We start from the raw sequence: 8,932 nt of genomic DNA on the forward strand, positions 1-8,932 counted from the left end.
AAATAAGGTCCTATCAAGTGAATTAAAATATATGGTATTAAATTCACATGTTTATTGATATTTAAATCAAAAGAAATCAGGGAAAATGCACTGCGCTGCACTGTGCTCTCTCTCTCCCCCTCCCTCCCTCCCTCCCGCAGCACGGAGCTACATTCAGCGTGAGGCTAAAAATAATATAACAACTAAAATTAAGATGGGTGAGGACCTGTAAAGTAATCAAATATTGTCAAATATAAAGGATAGGTAGAGGTTTTGGGGAGCTGTTTCAATTATTTGAAACTGAAACTAACTGAAACTGATATTATTCTGTGCACTATTTTTTTGATTGTGTTTTGAATGAGTTTTTATTTTATATTAATTACTTTTTATTCATTTAAAATATTTTGAGTATTTTATTGATAAAAAAAGCTTATCAGTTTTGGAAGAGCATCTGTTTTTAGTTTAGCCTCTTCCTTCTTTTTTTCTTTTTGTAGCAAGTGGCTTCATGGCTTGGCTCACAACCCACTTGTACACCTTAATTCCTCGCGTTGCGGTTCATGGCATGGCAACATGGCATGAATAGAATATTCCATTTTAACGCGAAAGAGAGGGGGTGTGGACTGAACTGTATTTCTTTGTAATTTATTGTGTTGTCTTTGTTTCCATTTTAAACATACAAGAATCACCATTTCTGAACGCACTATGTGTGAATTACTGTCCAAAGGGCCCCAATTACCAGCTGTAGGCCTATGGGAAGTTTGCAGCTAGTCAAGGGGCCCCTACAGTGGGCTGCAGTGAAAGGGGCCCAAGGCAGTTGCCTAGCAATGCCTCTATGCAAAGACCGCCTCTGGCGCCAGGCTAGTGTGAAGAGTGTCCGTCTGTGAGAGCTGTGTGACGGTGGAGGGGCTGAGCAGCACCCGCTGGACAGAAACTGCAATAGAGAAGAGTGATAGAAGTCAGAAAGAGTGATAGAAGTCAGAAAGAGTGATAGAAGTCAGAAAGAGTGATAGAAGTCAGAAAGAGTGATAGAAGTCAGAAAGAGTGATAGAAGTCAGAAAGAGTGATAGAAGTCAGAAAGAGTGACAGAAGTCAGAAAGAGTGATAGAAGTCAGTCTCCAAACACAAGCAGCTACAGAAAAGCACCAGAAATAGAAGCTGGATTTGTCGCTAGTCGTTTTTAATAAAGAAAATGCCGCTATAAGGATTAGGAAAGTCTCCGAACTCAGAACAGAATGAAAATACTTTTTACACTAAAAGATCGCTGATTCGCTCATTTCGCTGTCAATCAAAAAGGGACTCCGCCTCAGACAGATCATCCAATCATCATGCAGAAGCTGAGCGTCTGGGCCGGCCGAGGCCAGCCCACTGCTCCATAGACCCCCAGAGACGCTGAGCGTCCGATGGGCGGGACAAAGCTCAGCATTTATCCAATGACTCGTCTGGTTTGGCCGCGCGCTTTGCTCCGCTATTGAAGTCTGTGCACTGTTTAAAGCAGCGCTGTGAAGCTGCGGGAATGAGTGAGAGGAAAGCCGTGGTGTTACCAGTGATAAGAAGCTGATTCTGAACTAAGTTCAGCGCGGTGTAGCGCATATTTAATCAGTGACATGTACACACAACAGTATATATTTAATCACTTATTTTTTTACATTTTAGGGGAAGCTGAGCTTCCCTTGCAGTCTTAGAGCAATCGCCACTGGTTAGTATTAATTTTATCATGTCACCTTACAGGCCCGTAGCCAGGGGGGATCGAAGGGGTCGTTCGATCCCCCCCACACCCCCTCAGCCACCCCAAGGGGGTTAACCTCTTAACACGCCCTGGCCCGCCGGCGGGCCAGAAAAATATCATATTTAATATCTGGCTGTGTTTATGAATACTTATAGGTTCAAAATAGACACTAAATATACCATTTTAAAGCTTTTCAGCTATCTAGCCTATTTAGCCGTATCTCCTTTCAGAAAATAAACATTTAGGGCGAAATATGCCTAAAGTTATGAAATATTATTTTCATATTTGCGTTTTTTGTACGTCCATATTTGATCGAATGCGGACATGTTATACACCATTCGAACCGTCTGTCTCTCCGGATTACTACAGAGTACACAAACAACATTGAACTCAACAGTTAGCCGAGTATAGATTATTAAAATACTAAAATCTGAATATAAAAAAAAAACTATATTTTAAAATGGTAAGTATCTTTTCCACACAGCCTGCAATGTCATGAACAACCTCTGAAATATTAGTGCCAGATTCATGCAAATGCAGTTTTTCTACATTGCCACTAAAAATGCACACAAAGTTTGATGTCGGTTGGGTCCCAAAATGTCTGATTTCCCGTAAAATGACCCTAAAGGAGAGGAAAAACAGACAGACAATGAAGGAACGCAACAGAGACAGACAGCAAGAGAGATACAGAGGAGGGAGAGCAACAACAGACCTAGGCAACAGAGAGAGACAACCAAGTCCCAGCACAGTTGTAGGAAGATTTGAATAAGACAGAACACTTCAATTTATATTATTATTAATTCATGTTTAAGTTTTAATGACCATACCGATAGTGTTCCTAATGAAGTAATTCTTATCTATTTATGTCAATAGTAGAGAGATAGACAATAAAGGACAGCAACATCAGAGACAGACAATGGAGGGCAGCAACAGAGACAATGGAACAAAGCAACAGACAACTGAGGTGAGCAACAGAGACAGACAATGAAGTCACATCACAGATGTAGGACGTTTGAGTAACACTTACATTTATATCAAATGTATGTTAACAGTGGGGAGCAACAGACGAACAAATAAGGACAGCAACAACAGATTCACAACAAACTTATAATGAATAAAATATGTCTAAATTAAAAGGTTTGAAGTGTGCTCGTGTATTTAGGGGGCATTGGAGTAGAGAGCCAAATGAAGTCCACTTTTGGGGGAAAAAGATCCCCCCCATCACACTGCTGGCTACGGGCCTGACCTTACTTAGATGTGCAGAATGTTTGAGACTGATGTCTCATCATTGGGTGCCCACCTCCTACCTGAAAGTCCTATGGCCATCTTGATCAGCGTTTGAATTATTTTGTAGACATTGATATGTACTGTATATACAATTGTGTAGATCACCGATGGATGGTTGGCAGCTGGATGGATGAATTTTTGTTGATCCCCAAGAAAACTTAGCTGCCAGTAGCAGTAACAAAATAGACCACAATACAATAGTAAAGTGGCACAGTATTATTACAATGAGGCATAGATAAAGTACAAATTATAATTAACTATATCTATAAAAGTAATAGAACACCTGAAATAAGATAACATAGAAAAACATAACTAATTACAAAAATGAAAGTATATAATTAAAATCTTTATACACATTTGCATTTAGCCCTGTTGATTACAAATAGGAAATAATAATAATTAAAAAAAAATAATTGCAGTGATGAATAAACAATGTGCAAGAGGTGCAGGTATATGACAATACTGAATAATCATGTAAATGTTGGTATTTAGTGTCCAGGGGTAAGAATGCAGACAATGCACAGGAGTGCGAGTAGTGAACATAAACAAACCTATGATTAAACATGGCTTAATATAATTTAATATCTTGATATGGATGAATCACTTTTTGTATTATTTCTGTTTCAGTAAGTAGAAATATTAACTAATGGTGTGAAGCTGGGTTCTACAACAATCTCAAAATACTAAAATAACAAATAAGCATATTACACCAACATACTTCTCAGCAAAAATATTTATTTAATTGCCAAAATATGCTCACATATATACTGTAGATCACTAAAACCTTAACACATTGACACAAAAGAAAATAAATGTATTGATAATGTTCCACAGCACACCGTACAATACCTCACAGCACACTGGTTAAAGAAGCTACAACTGTCCCTGTTGGAGCCATTTTTATCCATAGCAATTCTATACCTAGGTCACTTATGTTCATAACCCACTAAATGTCTCCCTCATGTGTTGCATACCGGTCACTGCATCCAAGTTTTCAGGGTTATCGGGTCCTTGTAAGGGAATGAGGTAGACCTAGCTAGTGCCCAGTCAGAAGAGCAAACAGTTTTTCCACCGCAAGCTGTAATTAATTTGTTTATTTATTAGAGTTTTTTGATACTTTCATATGTTGTGCTTTGCTTAAATAAACATCAACTAAACATCAAGACAGCATCTGCGTGTGAACTGAAGTTTGGCTGGGACAGTCCCCCTGACACACAAAAACAGTCCTGGGAACAAAAATCTGGCCAGTCCACAGTGGAATAAAACCCCTCCGACACTCCTCGTTTGCCTCCTCCTTTGTAGCCGGGTGGACATGACTTGAAAAGGGTCTTGCAGGTGAAGCACTCAGAGATGGTGTAATTCACCCTGGATTCCTCTTCTGAAAACTTGTTCCAGTTGACAACACCTGTCACTAAGCAGGACACGGCAAAAATGGCAACTAATCGTTTAAATATTCATATTGTTTTTAAATCCAGTTTACATCTTCATTTCTAAAATCTATGTGCCAGGCACAGTATGGGCAAAACTTACCGTCACGCCAACTGTTTAAATCCTGGATGACCAACAATCGCCCTGAATCTACGGCATACATACATCCCCCTGACTCAGAACCACCTCCAGGAGGATCCTTTGTAAAATTTTTATTTGGGATCTATGGGAGACCGGGAGACGGACACACAGACAACAGAATGAGTTCTATAAATTACACTTTTTTGTCCTTCTGTTTCTCTGCATATGTAATCATCTTCCTTTCACTCTGTTTGAGTTGTTCAACAACACATTAATGACCATTATCCTGCAAGTTGTCCATCCTCTAAAAATATGAAATATTTAAAATATTTAATAGAAACCTGCAGGATTGTTGCATTCTCCTGTGAGTCCTCAGGTTCTCTTCCACCTGTATATACATTTGTGTGATAACATTTTTGTGAACAGTAAAACACCTCTCAATCACAACATGAAGATATCTAGTCAGGACTGCAGCTGTCAGGCAAATAAAAAGCAATCAGCACTGACTATGCCACATAAGCTCTGATCTAATCAAAGCATTGAATACATTATTTTACTCCACTGCGGGAATGAGTGAGAGGAAAGCTGCGGCGTTACCAGTGATAAGAAGCTGATTCTGAACTAAGTTCAGCGCGGTGTAGCGCATATTTAACCAGTGACATGTACACACAACAGTATATATTTAATCACTTATTAAATACATTATATTACTCACATTATCCTATTCCTTGGTTCCATATGAATTATTTCTTTACACCGTAGAACATAATTAGAGCAGAACACCTTATACTCAAATCTTTTTCTGTGGGTATCTGGTTTAGCATTTACTCAATAGCAACACCCATGCAGTCTGTTGTTAATCAGTTAGTTAGGTGTACCTAACAAAACATTGTCTGCATGAGTATGAAGCAAATTTGTACATCACCTTATCTGAGAAAATGGATTGGTTGTAATCTATCACACTGTTCAAAATAATACAAAAAAAAAAAAAAATCAGTGTATACCTGTGCAATCTGATTGTTCCTGGAGGTGCTGTTTCTTATAAGGAGGCTCATCACTTCCATCCTCTCCTTCAGATAACTTGCATCTTGGCCTTAATGCATCAAATCAAAAAGTAAAAATATAAAAAACAAACAAAATATACACACGCGCACACAATAAGAACCATTAAAATATATACACCTACAGCGAAGTTAGTCATCAGCAGAGTACACCACCATCGTCTGATGAAAGGCATGTCTTCCTGAAATAAACAAATAACCTTTTTTTGTCCAACTCAATAGACAGAATGTACTTTGAAAGAAAGTTACGATAATTAAACTGTAAAATCAAACTTCTGACCCAGAGCAATGTAAAGTTTATACTATCGGAAGTGAAAAGAAATAGTTTCAAATGAAAGGCTACAGAGATAATGAGCAACTTAAAAGCTGACATTAGTAAAAATCCTTTCTACCTACCATCAGCACATATATACCGCAGTTGTTGCCTCCTTTTTGTCTTGGGATTTCCTATTAGAATTATGCAATGTAACCATCACAGTTCGTCAGTTTTTAATGTAACCATCATAGTGCAATCCTCATTTTACCTCAAATGAATCTGCAGTTCTCTCAGTCCAAGTTTTGGCATCAATCATTTTTGCTATTTTTCTACAAACAATAAAAAAAAAAAAAAAAATACAATATTTTGCTCTGCACATATTAATATTTTAGTCTAGACAGGCAACATTTTCAATGATGAATAGGAGAATTTTTTTTTTTTAGTAACAGTTCTTAATATTATTAAGCTCTTAGTTCTTAATACTCCTGCTGTCACTGTGTCTTCAAAAACAATTGCTTGATCAGCAATGCAGAACACAGAATAAACAGAAAATTTATATGGAACATAAAAAAAGGAGGAAAAAAAAATAGATTACAGTTTAAAACTGAACTACTGTAATCTCAGAACAGATGCAGAACACTTGAGAGAACCTGAATGTGGCAATGTATTGTCCAAATGCAGACTGCTCAACAGGGTCAAGAAAATTCATTTCATTCCTTTGGTTTCAATATCTGTAAAATGTATATACATATTCTTCCATACAATTTTCACTTAATGTAACTGACACTACTGACCCAAAACATGCAGCATATAGCACACTGCAATAATTTGAGGAAGGCAGAATTAAAAGAAAGATGTTGCTACACTATGTCCTACACTGGCAATATGTACATGTGGATCTTTAATGGGGTCCAGGACATGTGTCAGCTAAAGAAGGTTACACAAATTCAAGTTATGCAAATACACATGTTGAATTTCTTTAAAACCAAATGATAAAAATAACAGAAAAATGCCATTTTCTGGTGATGTGGATGTAGTGGCTAAACCCATATTGGCAGCATATCCTGAGGTGCCCGAGAATTGGTACCTAAATTATAGACATACAGCGGTTTGGATGAGGGTGCTGAATAGCAAAAAGGTTTAGAGATCATCATTTTCAGTCACTTTATGATTTTCCACTTTTCCCCCCCTTCTACACCAAAATTCACCAGGTTGGGAGTTAGATGTAGTGTTAACAACCCTTCTTTGTTAAAAAAAAAATAGTAATTAAGTAATTAATCATACCAAAAATCCTCTTACCAGTGAACGTGTGTGCAGCAGTCACTGGAATTTTGACTGGATCCTTTTTTGTTTTTTTGTGTTGCACCTAAAAATCAAAAACAGATGATAAATTGATTAAACCACTGGATTAAAGTTTGAGGAAAGCTTTCATTTGAACACTTAAAGCAAGCACATACCATCACTTGAACTCTTACTCACTGATTAATCTTCCTTACATATGACTGCTTGGTCAAATGCATTTAAAGTGACATAGAAATGTCCCATTGCTTTTTGAATCTTTTCTGTTATCTGTTTGTTCAATAGTTGGTTCTTGTGATGGACAATATTTCTGATTAGGAAGATCTGCACACTTGGAGTCATATTTAAAAAAAAATAGTTGTTCCAAAAAGACGTACAGGGCTACTGTTATGGTTTGTATAGAATGCAGACACGTACAGATACTGATAAAACAGTGTTTATTATAAAATAAACAGATGTAAAACGTAGTCGGTACAGAAAAACAGGTAATCACCATAAACAGGAGCAATGAAGACAAAACCATACCATAACCATGAAACAGTCCAGAGTCCATACACGAGAGATCCAGTATCAGAGGTAATCCAAGAGGCAGTAGTGAAAACACAGTCCAGGTAATACACAGGTAATCCAGTATCAGAGGCAAAGGCAATAATCGGCGTCGAGAAAAACAAAAGCAAGGTCATACACAAGATAAACTGAGACAAGAGATAAGTAACGCTTTGTACGAGGATAACCTACAATACGCGGCGTGGTAGTCTGTTTGGCGTGCTCCTTTATAGTGCCAGTAATCAGTATTCGGGACTTCCTGGAGGAAGCAGGTGAGGTGTCACGTGATCAGGTGTGTGCGTGATGTCAGCGGGTGGTGCATTCTGGGTAGTGTAGTTGTTGACCTGAGAACCTCCGTTAGAGCTGGGTGTGGAAGGGACAGAGGAGCTAACAGCGCCAGACGTGACAATAGTGTACAGAATTCATCTCTCAGCCAGTTTTATGTTTAAATTAACATTTGGCTAAATGTTTGTTTTTCATATTTGTGCTTATTTTGAATTTGGTCTTAAATTTAATTTAAAGGGGCATTAGAGAAGTATTAAAGTCTTCATTTTAACTTGTCTGAAGCAATAGGAACCCTGTATGAAAGTGAATAACCACCCATTTTGACAATTTTGGGCTGACTTGTCTGACAAGGGAATAACTGGGACTGAGATACAGCCCTGAAGTATATCGAGTCCAGATTAATGATCAAAATCATCCAGGAACATAAAAACAACAAGTTCATGTTAACATTAGTTTTTGCCTGAATGTTCATTGCCCAAACAGTACCAGACTTGTATGATCCTGATTGAGAGTCTAAAAGAAAATATTAAATCATTTTATTGGCTTAGTCTGGCTTTTGGTGGGTTAATATCTTTCACACAGAAACTAATTTAAATCTTCAAGGTTTCTCTTCATTTGAGATTAAATAAATGCCAGTTTGTTTGTTTTTCTTTCGTAGAAATGGACCATGAATATCATGGTTCATTGGAAGGGCTGTCTTTGGCTACAGCCATCTACTATTCTGCTAATTGCTGCATTCTAAAAAAATGTTTTATCTTTAAACAGGATATGGCTGAGGCTGCTACACTGAGTGCAATTGAAAAAACTACAGTGGGCGTCTACGTCACCAGAGAGACGCCAGGCAGTGACTCTTCTGATGTTGGCATCATCATTGAAGGTGTTGTGGTTCTTCAGGACCTTGGTAACGTGGCCCTTGCAGTAGCCATGTTGTTTGGACTTTTTTACTCCTTGAACATGAGATACCCATCACAACTACACTTCACT

The 8,932-nt window shown here is 37.8% G+C and overlaps 1 long non-coding RNA gene across 1 annotated transcript; it reads right to left on the reverse strand.

Moving 5' to 3' along the window:
* Positions 1-3,655: 3,655 nt before the first annotated feature.
* Positions 3,656-8,158, reverse strand: LOC111191865 (uncharacterized). The gene is made up of 5 exons (XR_007434252.1): positions 7,643-8,158; positions 7,118-7,184; positions 6,087-6,147; positions 4,523-6,009; positions 3,656-4,403 (listed from the first exon to the last, which is right to left on the reverse strand). It is a non-coding gene; the product is annotated as an uncharacterized LOC111191865 (long non-coding RNA).
* Positions 8,159-8,932: the final 774 nt, after the last annotated feature.

This window comes from Astyanax mexicanus, unplaced genomic scaffold, assembly GCF_023375975.1.
Source record: "Astyanax mexicanus isolate ESR-SI-001 unplaced genomic scaffold, AstMex3_surface scaffold_45, whole genome shotgun sequence".
NCBI classification, from domain to species: Eukaryota; Metazoa; Chordata; class Actinopteri; order Characiformes; family Acestrorhamphidae; genus Astyanax; species Astyanax mexicanus.